Source organism: Anomaloglossus baeobatrachus, chromosome 5 (genome assembly GCF_048569485.1).
Source record: "Anomaloglossus baeobatrachus isolate aAnoBae1 chromosome 5, aAnoBae1.hap1, whole genome shotgun sequence".
In the NCBI taxonomy this organism is placed as follows: Eukaryota; Metazoa; Chordata; class Amphibia; order Anura; family Aromobatidae; genus Anomaloglossus; species Anomaloglossus baeobatrachus.
Genome location: NC_134357.1, coordinates 478237141 through 478253150, shown reverse-complemented (window position 1 = coordinate 478253150; position 16010 = coordinate 478237141). Strand labels below are relative to the sequence as shown.

At 47.2% G+C, this 16010-nt stretch overlaps 1 protein-coding gene across 1 annotated transcript in view; it reads left to right on the top strand.

Annotated features, from left to right (window-relative positions):
- The first annotated feature begins 885 nt into the window (after window positions 1-885).
- Window positions 886-16010, top strand: part of LOC142311865 (cholesterol transporter ABCA5-like) — a 310836-nt gene continuing 295711 nt past the window's right edge. The window contains exon 1 of the mRNA XM_075350670.1: window positions 886-1186. The gene's annotated coding sequence lies outside the window, so the exon portion shown is untranslated. The remainder of the gene's footprint in view (window positions 1187-16010) is intronic.

Genomic DNA, 16010 nt, shown 5'->3' with positions numbered 1-16010 from the left:
ATGCGCAGTTGCTAACTCTGACGCCATGTTACTGAAGATTAGAAATTTACATACAGCCAGTGAGAGGGAGGAACAGGCGGCGGGGGGGGCGGGGATACACGTACATAACCCGCCCGGACATTAGCAGCGAGGTGCATACGTCAATCAAAAAGTGCATGAATTTTCAAACTTTATAAAGTTGAATTTCACAGCCTAAACACCCGAGCTGCCCACTAATGGTATGTACAGCCTGTGCCTGATAGTGCCAGTACTGCCCTGGCTGCACCTTATATACCAAACTCCTGATGTTTGGTTCCCTTTAAAATAGATCACTCTGTTTGTAATGACTCTATATAAAATGTGTTTCACTTTTTGTATTGAATACACAAAATAAATTAACTTTTTGATGATATTCTACTTTATTGAGAAGCACTTGTAGCTGTGAAGATATCATCTTCTGGATTGAATAAGAAGGATCTATATTGTGAGCTGCCTGCGTGTGGAGGAGACTTATTCGACGCAGAACAGTCAAAGTAAATAGCTTTCTGTCCTGATTGTCAAGGAAGGAGCAAAACATCTGCAATAGCATGGTTGTTTAACTGAGAACATTCTTTTTGTGGGTAATGTAAGAAGGGACTATACTTTCAGCTGCCAGAAGGAGGAGGAGACCAGCAGCAAGCAAAAATGGTTAAAAGAGTTTTTAAGTGTTTGAAACACTGCAATTTATTAAAAACAGCTATTTAATTTCTGGATTTTGGCATAAAAATCTTTCTCAGCATAACACTTTGTCCCAACTCCCATCAAGTTCTTCGGAGAAAAGCCACAGATGTTTCTTCTGCCAGCAGAGGACATTCTCATTCTACAATGAAGCCTGTTATCAGCCAAAACCTCCAGTCATTTGCTTTTTTCTAAGTTACAGTGCATCACCAGCGACGATTGTAACAACCGGACAATCCCAATACGTATCACGTGATCTGACTTGTTTTCATTCTTAAGATACAGAATAGAATAACCAGTGAATACTTTCTATTAGTCTGTAGGACTGGACGGACACAGACTCAAAGATCTCTACCCCTCCCACCATATCCAAAAACACCGGAGCAGCTGAAGACGACATGAAATTAAGAGACACCAAACTGTAACAGCAGTCTGAATTTCTAAGCAATATTGAGTATTTTTACCCCTGCGACTGACAGCAGAATTCAGGGTAAGTCTGGTGCACTGGCACAGTCTTGCTTCACTCAGCACTTTACTAGTTAATGCATTGATTGGCAGAGGACCAGTCATCCTAGAATAATCATGACTGTGCACTGTTTCCATATATATGTGTATATAAAGCCTGACCAACTACAGCTCAGGTAGCTGAACAGTCACGTTAAAGAAAGTATGTACAGTATATATGATATACCAATCCGCCATGACATTAATACCACTGGAACTGATATCTGGTAACAAGGATGACTGCCAGGGGATGGAGCAAGTCAGCAGTCAGTTTTAGAAGTTGATGGGTAATTTTAAGAAAAAATGGGCAAGTGTAGGGATGTGATATACAGTTGCTTATGTGAGATATGTAAAGTTAAATTGTGATATCTAGACTGTCAGAGTATATTCAAAACAACAGTTCTTGTGGGGTGTTCCCAGTATACGGCAGATCTGGTCTTGTATGGTGTTCCTGGTGTATGGCAGGTCTTAAAGGGTGTTCCTATAATACTGATAATAAGCTGCACACTAACCACTATAAAAATATAAACATGAAAAATGGTAAAGCATTACTGGAATAGGAATTCTATGAACAATGAAAAATACATTTGGCTATCTGAAATACATGAAAAATGGTATTGCAAAAACTGCTATGAATATTTGAAAGTAGTAGAGATGTTTAGCAAATGTATTGATCAATGCAAATGAGCCCGAAACCAACGACAAGGTAATCTCTAATTTTTTGGAACCTAATCTTAATGCCTATTATTATGGGGAGACAGGCTGCTAGCTATATAGGATCATGAATAGAGTCTAGTAATAGGGCGGGGTTCTGGGTTCTCAGCAAGAAGAAATTACATACTAATCAGAAAAAAATACATTTAAATAAACATCTCTACTATTTTTTGCAATACCATTTTTCATGTATTTCATTTTTCCAGATAGCCAAATGTATTTTTCATTGTTCATAGTATCCCTATAGCAGTAATGCTTTACCATTTTTCATGTTTACATTTTTTATAGTCATTAGTGTGCAGCTTATTATCCGTATTATAGTCATTTATTTTTAAACTAGCACCTAAATTCACACACATAGGTGTTCCAGTCAGTCTTTTTTCTGATTAAAGGGTGTTCCTGGTATATGGCAGGTCTTGTGGGTGTGCCTGGTATATGGCAAGCCTTGGAAGGTGATCCTGATATATGGCAGGTCTTTTGGGGAGTTCCCGGTATTCGGCAGGTCTTGTGGGGTGTTCCTGGTATATGGCAGGTCTTGTAGGGTGTTCCCAGCATATGGCGGGTCTTGTTTTGTGTTCTTGGTATATGGTAGGTCTTGTGGGGTGTTTTCAGTATACGTCAGGTCTTGTGGGGTGTTTCCGGTATATGGAAGGTCTTGTGAGGTGTTCCTGGTATAGGAAATGTCTTGTGGGGTGTTTACGGTATACACCAGGTCTTGTAGATTGTTCTTGGTATATGGCAGATATTGTGGGATGTTTTCAGTATACAGCAGGTCTTGTAGGTTCACCTTGGTATATGGCAGGTCTTGTGGGGCGTTCCAACTATATGGCAGGTCTTGTGAGGTGTTGCCGGTATATGGCAGGTCTTGTGGGGTGTTCTTGGTACAGTCATATGAAAAAGTTTGGGTACCCCTATTAATGTTAACCTTTTTTCTTTATAACAATTTGGGTTTTTGCAACAGCTATTTCAGTTTCTTATATCTAATAACTGATGGACTAAGTAATATTTCTGGATTGAAATGAGGTTTATTGTACTTACAGAAAATGTGCAATCCACATTTAAACAAAATTTGACCAGTGCAAAAGTATGGGCACCCTTATCAATTTTTTTATTTGAACACTCCTAACTACTTTTTACTAACTTACTAAAGCACTAAATTGGTTTTGTAACCTCATTGACCTTTGAACTTCATAGGCAGGTGTATCCAATCATGAGAAAAGGTTTTTAAGGTGGCCACTTGCAAGTTGTTCTCCTATTTGAATCTCCTATGAAGAGTGGCATCATGGGCTCCTCAAAACAACTCTCAAATGATCTGAAAACAAAGATTATTCAACATAGTTGTTCAGAAAACAAAGTACAAAAAGTTGTCTCAGAGATTTAAACTGTCAGTTTCCACTGTGAGGAACATAGTAAGGAAATGGAAGAACACAGGTACAGTTCTTGTTAAGCCCAGAAGTGGCAGGCCAAGAAAAATATCAGAAAAGCAGAGAAGAAGAATGGTGAGAACAGTCAAGGACAATCCACAGACCACCTCCAAAGACCTGCAGCATCATCTTGCTGCAGATGGTGTCAATGTGCATTGGTCAACAATACAGCGCACGTTGCACAAAGAGAAGCTGTATGGTAGAGTGATGCGAAAGAAGCCGTTTTTGCAAGCACGCCACAAACAGAGTCGCCTGAGCTATGCAAAAGCACATTTGGACAAGCCAGTTACATTTTGGAAGAAAGTCCTGTGGACTGAAGAAACAAAGATTGAGTTGTTTGGTCATACAAAAAGGCATTATACATGGAGGCAAAAAAACACGGCATTCCAAGAAAAGCACTTGCTACCCACAGTAAAATTTGGTGGAGGTTCCATCATGCTTTGGGGCTCTGTGGCCAATGCCAGCACCGACAATCTTGTTAAAGTTGAGTGTCGCATGGATTCAACTCAGTATCAGCAGATTCTTGACAATAATGTGCAAGAATCAGTGACAAAGTTGAAGTTACGCAGGGGATGGATATTTCAGCAAGACAATGATCCAAAACACCGCTCCAAATCTACTCAGACATTCATGCAGAGGAACAATTACAATGTTCTGGAATGGCCATCCCAGTCCCCAGACATGAATATCATTGAAAATCTGTGGGATGATTTGAAGCGTGCGGTCCATGCTCGGCGACCATCAAACTTAACTGAACTGGAATTGTTTTGTAAACAGGAATGCTCAAATATACCTTCATCCAGGATCCAGGAACTCATTAAAAGCTACAGGAAGTGACTAGAGGCTGTGATTTTTGCAAAAGGAGAATCTAAAAAATATTAATGTCACTTTTATGTTGAGGTGCCCATACTTTTGCACCAGTCAAATTTTGTTTAAATGCGGATTGCACATTTTCTGTTAGTATAATAAACCTCATTTCAATCCAGAAATATTACTGAGTCCATCAGTTATTAGATATTTGAAACTGAAATAGCTGTTGCAAAAACCCAAATCGTTATAAAGAAAAAAGGTTAATATTAATAGGGGTGCCCAAACTTTTTCATATGACTTTATATAGCAGGTTTTGTGGGGAGTTCCCGGTATATGGCAGGGTTTGTAGGGTGTTCCTGGTATACGGCAGGTCTTGTCGGGTGTTTCCGGCATGTGTCAGGTCTTGTAGGGTATTCTTAGGATATGGCAGGTCTTTTTGGGTGTTTCCAGTATATGTCAAGTCTTGTGGGGTGTTCCCTGTATATGCAGGTCTTGTGGGGTGTTTCTGGTATATGTCAGGTCTTGTGGGGTGATCCCAGTATATGGCAGCTCTTGTCGGGTGTACCCAGTATATGCAGGTCTTGTTTTGTGTTCCTGGTATATGGCAGGTCTTGTGGGGTGTTTCTGGTATACGGCAGGCCTTATGGGGTGTTTCCGGTGTATTGCAGATCTTGTAGGGTGTTCCCGGCATATGGCAGGTCTTGTTTTGTGTTCTTGGTATATGGTAGATCTTGTGGGGTGTTCCCAGTATACGTTAGGTCTTGTGGGGTGTTTCCGGTATATGGAAGGTCTTGTAAGGTGTTCCTGGTATATGGACTGTCTTGTGGGGTGTTCATGGTATACGAAAGAGAGAGAGGGGAGCCAGCAAGATCTGAAAATGGCATGCATCATATAAAAAGTCCAAATTCACAGATTTATTCCAACTGTACTATAATATAAATTGAGATTTTTAGCAAATAATTGATCACTTCTTTGAGACACCCCTGCCAACGTCACGGCAAATCTCAATAGGAGGTCCTAACCTATATTATGTATTTCATGTGCCATGCGGCCTCCTAGATAAAGTTAAAAGCAGAACCATAATGAAGCACACAAACCTGTAACCTGTATATAACCGTTTCTATTTTGCAAAAGAGGTAGATGGTATATGGCAGGTCTTGTAGATTGTTCTTGGTATATGGCAGGTAATGTGGGATGTTCCCAGTATACAGCAGGTCTTGTAGGTTATCCTTGGTATATGACAGGTCTTGTGGGGCGTTCCAAGTATACGGCGGGTCTTGTGAGGTGTTCCCGGTATATGGCAGGTCTTGTGGGGTTTTCACAGTATATAGCAGATCTTGAAGGTTGTCCTTGGTATATGGCAGGTCTTGTGGGGCGTGCCATGTATATGGCGGGTCTTGTAAGGTGTTCACGGTATATGGCAGGTTTTGTCAGGTGTTCTCCCGGTATACGGTAAGTCTTTTAGGGTGTGCTTGGTATATGGCAGGTCTTGTGGAGTTTTCTCAGTATACAACAGGTCTTGTAGGTTGTTCTTGGTATACAGCAGGTCTTGTGGGGTGATCTCAGTATACATCAGGTCTTGTGGGGTGTTTCCGGTATATGGAAGGTCTTGTGGGGTGTTCACGGTATACGGCAGGTTGTGCAGATTGTTCTTGATATATGGCAGGTATTGTGGGATGTTCCCAGTATACAGCAGGTCTTGTAGGTTGTCCTTGGTATACGGCAGGTCTTGTGGGGTGTTCCTGGTATATAGCAGGTTTAGTAGGGTATTCCTGGTATATGGCAGGTCTTGTCGGGTGTTACCGCCACATGTCAGGTCTTGTAGGGTATTCTTAGGATATGGCATGACTTGTGGGGTGTTTTCGGTATACGGCAGGCCTTGTGGGGTGTTTCCGGTATATGTCAGGTCTTGTGGGGTGTTTCCGGTATATGTCAGGTGTTGTGGTGTTTTCCCGGTATATGGCAGGTCTTGTGGGGTGTTCCCGGTATATGCAGGTCTTGTGGGGTGTTTCCGGTGTATGGCAGGTCTTATAGGGTGCTCCCGGTATATGGTGAGTCTTGATTTGTGTTCTTGGTATATAGTAGGTCTTGTGGGGTGTTCCCAGTATACATTAGGTCTTGTGGGGTGTGTCCGGTATATGGAAGGTCTTGTAAGGTGTTCCTGGAATATGGACGTTCTTGTGGGGTGTTCATGGTATCCGGTAGGTCTTGTAGATTGTTCTTGGTATTGACAGGTATTGTGGTGTTCCCAGTATACAGCAGGTCTTGTAGGTTGTCCTTGGTTCCCAGTATACAGCAGGTCTTGTAGGTTGTCCTTGGTATATGGCAGATCTTGTGGGGCATTCCAAGTATACGGCAGGTCTTGTGAGGTGTTCCTGGTATATGGCCGGTCTTGCATGGTGTTCCCGGTATATGGCAGGTCTTGTGGGGTGTTCCCTGTATACGGTAAGTCTTTTAGGGTGTGCTTGATATATGGCAGGTCTTGTGAGGTGTTTCTGGTACATGGCAGATCTTGTGGGGTGTTACTGGTATACAGCAGGTCTTGTGGGGTGTTCCTGGTATATGACAGGTCTGGTGGGGGGTTCACGGTATCTAAATCATAGAACAGTAAATACTCCTAAAATTTCAAATTTTTAATGATATCAAAGATAATTTTTTTTTTTTACACATACACACAAAAACCCTAGGGATGTCATAAAACAAACAGTTATCTATATATATAATTGCCTTATTCTGTCTGTCTGTCTTGCTCCAAAATTGTGTCCTTACAGTGACAACCGTCGGATTGGCCGCTGGGCTCGGCCTGGCCCCGCCCCCCCACACGGATTGGCCGCTCGGCTCGGCCTGGCCCCGCCCCCGCATGGATTAACCGTTTGGCCAGGCCCGCCCCCGCACGCGATGCCCGCTAGGCCACGCCCCCCGCACACGATGCCCGCTAGGCCACGCCCCCTGCACATGATGCCCATTCGGCCACGCCCCCTCACATGATGCCCATTCGGCCACGCCCCCCGCACACGATGCCCATTCGGCCACGCCCCCCGCACACGTTGGGCACCTGTACACCACCCCCCAGGACTACTCCTCCCATTATACTCCTCTTTCCCCAGGACTACTCCTCCCATTATACTCCTCTTTCCCCAGGACTACTCCTCCCATTATACTCCTCCTATTATACTTCTCTCTGAGGGGTTCGCAGCATGGGGGATGGAGCACGATGGGGAGTGCAGCATGGGGGATGGAGCATACATTAACTACGCAATACGTAAATTCTAGAATACACGATGCATTAGAATCGGGCCACCTTCTAGTATATATATATATATATATATATACAATTAGCATGCAGTGGATAGGCTGGCGGTATGTCCCCAAAAATTGGGGAGGATATGTATATCACTCAGCCAATCAACTTGAAAAATACATACAAATAGTCATAAATCACAATTTAATTTATAGAAACCAGAACTGGTAAGTCAGTCATTATATCTTAATGGAGCTAGATGTATTAACAAAAAGGTTTGTCATGTCAAAAAGACTCACAGTAATTAGTATTAGATAATACTAATTTCAATATGAATAGGCACACATATAGTACTTTAAAAAAATATATTTTTTTTATTGGTTATATGTATAACTCAAAAATTATTGATATCCTCTGGGATCTTTATGTACTTTCAAAAGGTTATGTTTATGTTCTATACAGATATGGCCCTAAGAAGATATATCCAGAGAGAGACATACATACGAATACACTGGTGTACATAAACATCTCAGTTTCTCACCCAGCGCGTTTCCCCTTCTCTAATGGAGGTTTGTCAGGGGTATCCATCATTCAGTATGTCATAAAGAAAGTGCTATGATGGTAATGTGGCGCCCTGGGCAAGCCAGGACGTCACAAGCACTACACCAACACACCCCACACTCCCGGTCAGGCACACCTAAGTCAGACAAAATCCCCTGGTTGCCTCCCCCCAGGGGCTGATGTCCACACCAGGGGGGTGGGCCAGGTGGTTGGTCCCGCCCACCGAGGAGTTCACAGTCCTGGAGGCGGGAAAAAGAGTTAGTTAAGTTTGGAAGTGAAAGAGAGAGGAGAGTGAAGTGGTAAAGGAGCAGACAGAAAGTGGTCCCGGTGTGTGGCCCGGACGGAACAGCAAGGTTGGCAGACGGTGGTGACCGTCTGCAGGAGAGGCCTATTGGAGCCAGCCGTAAGGACCGTGGACGGGCGGTGGCCCGGCGGTACCGGACCGGTACGCAAAGAGAAGCCAGCACCATTCGGCAGGGGCTTACGGACCCCGGCAAGGCTAGGAGTCACCGTGAATTTGTCAAATCCGTTAGCGAAGGGAACCTCCTGGGTTTCCCAGCAGCCAAGTCCCGACAGAAGGCAACAGTCCAACCGTTAGAGGGAAACACAGTCACTGCCAAGGCTAAAGTTCCCAGGGCCAGAGCCTGCGGGCAAAAAGGGCTCCTTCAGCAACCTTCAAGCTGGGGAGCGGGTTACCGGTGGGAATCCATTGGAACCGTACACACTACACAGGTGCAGGGAAAGGCAGTCACTATCAACCTGCCGGGAGGAGAAACACCGCAGCCGTCTGTGGGACCCGTCCATCCAGCCGTTTGTTTTACCGGAGACTGTGTATTCGTTACTGGCTGAATGAGTACCACCGTACCGTGCGGCACAGCGCTGCCCCTGCGACCCTGCACCTCACCAGGCCCTGTAACCCGCCTGCCATCCTTCCCTACCCCCTCACCGGGCCTCGGGACAACCAACCCCCTACCCACGGAGGGGAGAACTAACATCCAGGCTGCTCCCTGTCATCGCTCCCGGGATCCCCGTCCAGAGCAGCGATGGTGTCACCAATCTCACCACAGCCGTGGGTGGCGTCACGGACAATATCAAATCCCCACAATCAATCCCCCCTTTTCACTCACGGGCGAGGAACGCCGCTCGATTCCCCGGGATCCGGCCCACCGCTCGAGCCACCACCGAGCAGCAGCAGCAGCCGGACCCGAGCAGTGGGAGAGCGCAGCGTCCCCTCCTCCGCCCGCGACAGTAACAATAGAGTTACATAAAAGATGACCATTCAATATACTGCATGGGAAATAAATTCATAGAAATTAATTATGAACAATGCCCAAATCATCTGTATTAACTTTCATTTTCAAAAGGAACCTCCTTCTCAATGGTGCCTCATACAGCTTGTGCTTATTGAATCAAATCTAACATCTTTGTAATTCTGTAGTGATGTTCCATGGATAGATAGAAAATCTTCCTACTCAAAGTTTGTGACTAATGTGTGGGAAAACAGCAACATCAACCCGGCTGGGTGAGGAGACCCTGGAATTGCAACAGTATACATCTGAGCAACTATCTATAGCTGATCAATTCAGGGGCTGTATTTCGCAATAAACCAGTGGAGGCCAGCACTCCTTCTTTGCTACATAGAATATAGTCCTGAGATACAATTTGATGAGGGATTTTTAATTTGATGTTGCATGTCATTACCAATATCTTTGTAATGTTATCAATGTCTTGATGAGATTATGTCTCCTTTACCCTGTTTGCTTTACATTATTTTTTTCTTCCGCAGCCATGTGTCGCGGGCTGAGGGGACACGCTCGCCACGCTCGGGTCCGGGGGCTTCTGCTGCTGCTCGGTGGCTCGAGCGGTGGGCCGGACCCGGGGACTCGAGCAGCGCTCCTCGTCCACGAGTGAAAAGGGGGTGGTCTGTTTAGGGAGATAGTTCGTGACGCCACCCACGGGTCGTGGTGATTATTAGCACCACCGCTGCTGGTGACGGGGATCCCGGGAAGGATGGTAGGGAGCAGCTAGGATGTTGTCCCCTCCGTGGGTAGGAGTTGGTGATCCCGGGGCCCGGTGGTATAACAGGGAGGCTGGATGGCTGGGATGGGGGTGCAGGGTTGCAGGAACAGCGCGGCGTGGTGCCAGATGGCACTGGTGTACTCACTCAGGCAGTCAATGACAGAGTCTCTGATAAACCAAACGGCTGGATGGACGGGTCCCGCAGCCGGGTGCAGTGTTGTGCTCTTGTGAAGCCCCACAGGTGTTGTGTCGGTGCATTACCTTCAGGGACTCCACTCGGCTGGATCTGGTCACAGGTAGGAGATCGTCTTCTTGTCGTGACGCCACTCTCAGTATTGCGGCCAGTGGGGACCGCCACTGCAGGTTGAGGGACGCCTGGGGCTGATGGTGAGTGCAGTTAGTTGGAATAGCCTCCTGAGAGTGAGGCAAGCCCCAGGGCCCTGTGTAGATGTGTAGAACTACAAGGCGCAGAATGACTCAACACAGGCAGGATGTCTTTCAAGGTTTTTACTCACAGTTGATGGCAGGGTGAGTGACCCGGGCGTAGCTGGCATGAACCAAGTGGGAACCAGGTGTCCTTCAGGCTGACTTGTGAGGGTGACTACTAACTCGCCTTCCTTAGCCCTTGGTGGTTTGGGGTAACCCCGACTTTGAGTCCCTATGGGGGTCACCCAGGGAAGATGCTGCAGCCTCTCTCCCCTTCGGTTGCCGTTTGCTTGTCGCCTGGACCAGGCCACTCCAGCTGATTGCCTCCTGTGACCTATGGGCCCTAACTGTGGCTACGTGGCTGCGGCTTTTGTAGTGTTGTGGCGTGGGCTTTGAGAGCCCCACACCGGCAGGTTTAGCAAAAGAAAGCTGGATCTATCTCCGCTTCGGGATCTGCCGCCCGTTTGGGCCTGGTACTCTCTAGCAGTCTCCTTACTTCCCACTCCGTGCTCTCTCTTTAGCTGAAGATGGATTTCGGGTAGCCCTCCTAGTTGACCGTTCTCCCCCGTCGGTAGCCACTGCGCGGACGCTGTCAGACTACAGCAGCCCAGGGGAAGGGGTCAGCTCTCCTCGGAGCTCCCTGGACTCTGCTCTGAACCGGCTCACATCTGGGACCTTCACTGCTGCTCCTGTCTGAGCTTCACTTTCCTGCTCCTCACTCCTCCACACTCTGCTGCAGACTCTAGACTGTTTACTCCTCCTTCTCTTTTCCCTTTTGTGCCTGCCTACGCCACCTAGCAACCAGACTCTCTTACCACACCCCTTGAGAGGAGATGGAGGCTTTTGGCCCCCTCCACTATTCCAGTGAAGGTGAAGGCTTTTCCCCCTCCTGGGATCCCCAGGGGTCCTCTCATGGGTACATGTGTGAGACCTGATCACTATGCGCCTGTGTACCACACCCCAGTCAGCCTTCTGGATTACCTGTGTTGTACTGTCCCCAGCATGGGTGCAGTACTCAGTGGTGCCTGACCAGGTCAGGGGCGCCACACTCTCCCCGGACGGCTGATGGTGGATGTCTTTCCCTGCACCTGTTAGAATGTTCTGACTCCTGTGGTTGCCCACCGGTAGTCCGCTCCCCGGCTTATAGGTGCCGTAGGAGCCCGTTTTGCCCGCAGGCGCTGGCTCTTGGATCTCTAGCCTGTGGCGGTGGCTGTATATCCGGGGAGCAGCTAGGATGTTGGGTAGGGAGCAGCTAGGATGTTGTCCCCTCCGTGGGTAGGGGTTGGTGATCCCGGGGCCCGATGGTGTAATGGGGAGGCTGGATGACTGGGGTGCAGGGTTGCAGGGGCAGTGCGGCGCAGTGCCGGATGGCACTGGTGTTCTCACTCAGACAGTCAATGACAGAGTCTCTGGTAAACCAAACGGCCGGATGGACGGGTCCCACAGCCGGCTGCAGTGTTGTGCTCTCCCCGGACGGCTGATGGTGGCTGTCTTTCCCTGCACCTGTTAGAATGTTCCGACTCCTGTGGTTGCCCACCGGTAGTCCGCTCCCCGGCGTATAGGTGCCGTAAGAGCCCGTTTTGCCCGCGGGTGCTGGCCCTTGGATCTCTACACTATGGGGGTGGCTGTATATCCTCACGGTGTGGACTGTTGCCTTCTGTCGGGTATTGGTTGTTGGGACACCCCTGGGGTTCCTGTCACACTCAGATTTGACTATTGTTGGTGGCTCCAAGCCTGGTCGAGGGTCCGATGGCCCTGCCTGTGTGCTTAGCTTCACTCCGCTCTCCGGTTCGGTACCGGCGGGTCACTGCCCGACCCAGGTCCTACGGTTCTGCAGAGGTCCACTACCTCCTGCAGACGGCCACCACCATCTGCCGTCTGCTAACTTTGCTGTCAGTGCCGGGGCTCTGACCCAGACACTTGCAGTTTCTGTCCTCTCGCTTTCACCTCCAAACTAGACTCCCCTAGGCTCTCTGCTTTTCCCGCCTCCAGGCCTGTGAACTCCTCGGTGGGTGGAGCCAACCGCCTGGCTCCGCCCCACCTGGTGTGGACATCAGACCCTGGAAGGAGGCAACAAGGATTTTTGGTTGACTGGTGTAACTGTCTAGGGAAGGGGGTGTGTATGTTGTTATGTCTGTGACTACCTGGCTAGTCCAGGGCGTCACACTCTCCCCGGACGGCTGATCGTGGCTGTCTTTCCCTGCACCTTTTAGAATGTTCTGACTCCTGTGGTTGCCCACCGGTAGTCCGCCCCCCGGCGTATAGGTGCCGTAGGAGCCCGTTTTGCCCGCAGGCGCTGGCCCTTGGATCTCTAGCCTGTGGCGGTGGCTGTATATCCTCACGGTGTGGACTGTTGCCTTCTGTCGGGTCTTGGTTATTGGGAAACCCCTGGGGTTCCTGTCACACTCGGATTTGACTATTGTCGGTGGCTCCAAGCCTGGTCGGGGTCCGATGGCCCTGCTCGTGTGCTTAGCTTCACTCCGCTCCCCGGTTCGGTACCGGCGGGCCAATGCCCGACCCCGGTCCTATGGCTCTGAAGAGATTCACTAACTCCTGCAGACGGCCACCACCGTCTGCCAACCTAGCTGTTTGTGTCTGGGCCCCTACCCAGACGCCGACAGTTTCTGTCTTCTCACTTTCACCTCCAAAACTAATCTGTCTGTTTTCCCGCCTCCAGACCTGTGAACTCCTCGGTGGGTGGGGCCAACCGCCTGGCTCCGCCCCACCTGCTGTGGACATCAGACCCTGGAGGGAGGCAACAAGGATTTTTGTTTGACTGTTGTGACTGTCTAGGGGAGGGGGTGTGTGTGTTGTTATGTCTGTCACTACCTGGCTAGTCCAAGGCGTCACACATGTAGTTCTTATATACAGTGCCTACAAGTAGTATTCAACCCCCTGCAGATTTAGCAGGTTTACACATTCGGAATTAACTTGGCATTGTGACATTTGGACTGTAGATCAGCCTGGAAGTGTGAAATGAACTGCAGCAAAAAAGAATGTTATTTATTTTTTTATTTTTTTTTTTAAATTGTGAAACGTTTATTCAGAGGGTCATTTATTATTCAACCCCTCAAACCACCAGAATTCTGTTTGGTTCCCCTAAAGTATTAGGAAGTATTTCAGGCACAAAGAACAATGAGCTTCACATGTTTGGATTAATTATCTCTTTTTCCAGCCTTTTCTGACTAATTAAGACCCTCCCCAAACTTGTGAACAGCACTCATACTTGGTCAACATGGGAAAGACAAAGGTGCATTCCAAGGCCATCAGAGACAAGATCATGGAGGGTCACAAGGCTGGCAAGGGGTACAAAACCCTTTCCAAGGAGTTGGGCCTACCTGTCTCCACTGTTGGGAGCATCATCCGGAAGTGGAAGGCTTATGGAACTACTGTTAGCCTTCCACGGCCTGGACAGCCTTTGAAAGTTTCCACCCGTGCCGAGGCCAGGCTTGTCCGAAGAGTCAAGGCTAACCCAAGGACAACAAGGAAGGAGCTCCGGGAAGATCTCAAGGCAGTGGGGACATTGGTTTCAGTCAATACCATAAGTAACGTACTCCACCGCAATGGTCTCCGTTCCAGACGAGCCCGTAAGGTACCTTTACTTTCAAAGCGTCATGTCAAGGCTCGTCTACAGTTTGCTCATGATCACTTGGAGGACTCTGAGACAGACTGGTTCAAGGTTCTCTGGTCTGATGAGACCGAGATCTTTGGTGCCAACCACACACGTGACGTTTGGAGACTGGATGGCACTGCATACGACCCCAAGAATACCATCCCTACAGTCAAGCATGGTGGTGGCAGCATCATGCTGTGGGGCTGTTTCTCAGCCAAGGGGCCTGGCCATCTGGTCCGCATCCATGGGAAGATGGATAGCACGGCCTACCTGGAGATTTTGGCCAAGAACCTGCGCTCCTCCATCAAGGATCTTAAGATGGGTCGTCATTTCATCTTCCAACAAGACAACGACCCAAAGCACACAGCCAAGAAAACCAAGGCCTGGTTCAAGAGGGAAAAAATCAAGGTGTTGCAGTGGCCTAGTCAGTCTCCTGACCTTAACCCAATTGAAAACTTGTGGAAGGAGCTCAAGATTAAAGTCCACATGAGACACCCAAAGAACCTAGATAACTTGGAGAAGATCTGCATGGAGGAGTGGGCCAAGATAACTCCAGAGACCTGTGCCGGCCTGATCAGGTCTTATAAAAGACGATTATTAGCTGTAATTGCAAACAAGGGTTATTCCACAAAATATTAAACCTAGGGGTTGAATAATAATTGACCCACACATTTATGTTGAAAATTTATTAAAATTTAACTGAGCAACATAACTTGTTGGTTTGTAAGATTCATGCATCTGTTAATAAATCCTGCTCTTGTTTGAAGTTTTCAGGCTCTAACTTATTTGCATCTTATCAAACCTGCTAAATCTGCAGGGGGTTGAATACTACTTGTAGGCACTGTACATGTGACCACCTTCTGCAGCCTTGGGCATTATACTATGTTCCTCCTCCACTTTCCATTTACTGCTTTTGATTCAGTATTGACACCTACTAACAGTATATGGATGGTTCCGTGTGAATTTTAGGTGTTTATTACTGGCATATTATGTATCTAATGGAAATTGGATATTCTGCCTTCTCTGCAATTGGTGTGCAGTGCACATTTCTATTAATAGATCTATGATTTTTTTATGTACTCTTTCTCATACATTCTATTAGGTGTCCTTCCTGCATGGATTAATTAATAATTAATATGATGCATAATATCCTTGTGTCCCATTGTTGGACTCCATGCATAAAGTATACCTTATATTAAGGATTTATTCCATCTCTACGAGTATGTTAGAAACACAGCTATATTAGTGGGTTTTTCCTTGGCAACGTTTTTGTCCCGTCAATTACTGACTGTGATGTATGCAGTCTGATGATATTTCCATCACCATCTTAGATGCATTTCTACCTAGTGTTTGCAGTGATATAATCCGGATTCTTCTCCATGTCACCTTTTCTATTAATAAAATCATTACATTTTTGGACCATATGATCGCTTCCTTTCCTTCCTTGTTTTACTGTAGCATTTTTGCGATTTGGTCCATATGACAGTCCTTATGGTCTGCTGGATATATATATATATATATATATATATATATATATATATATATATATATATATATATTGTGAGGTAGCAACCACCAATGTGGTAAATGGTCGCTATATGTCACAGTGGAGAAGGTACCTGCGGTATCTAAACGGAAGAGGTTGCTATGGGACTTGTAGTCCACAAAAGATTCTTGCTGCACATAAGGGTCAGGTTCCCTTTAATAATCCCAAGGTGCTGTGCAGGGCTGAGATTCACAGACCTCCACCTGTGGGTGTGGCTCGAGGGGTTAAAGCAATCCAGTCTCAGAACCTGGGGTGGGGGATGTGTCTAGGGCAGTCTAGTTAGAGACTAGCTCTAGACTTCCAGCGTGTGTGCTGGGAGAGAGTGAGAGCCGAGCCCAGCCCTTTGCATGGAGCAACCGGTGTGGATTCTGAGCACAGGGCTCCGATATATTAAGTCTGAGACAAGACTGAGGTGAGTGCAGCCAGACCAGCATACCTCCCAACTTTTAAAGAAGG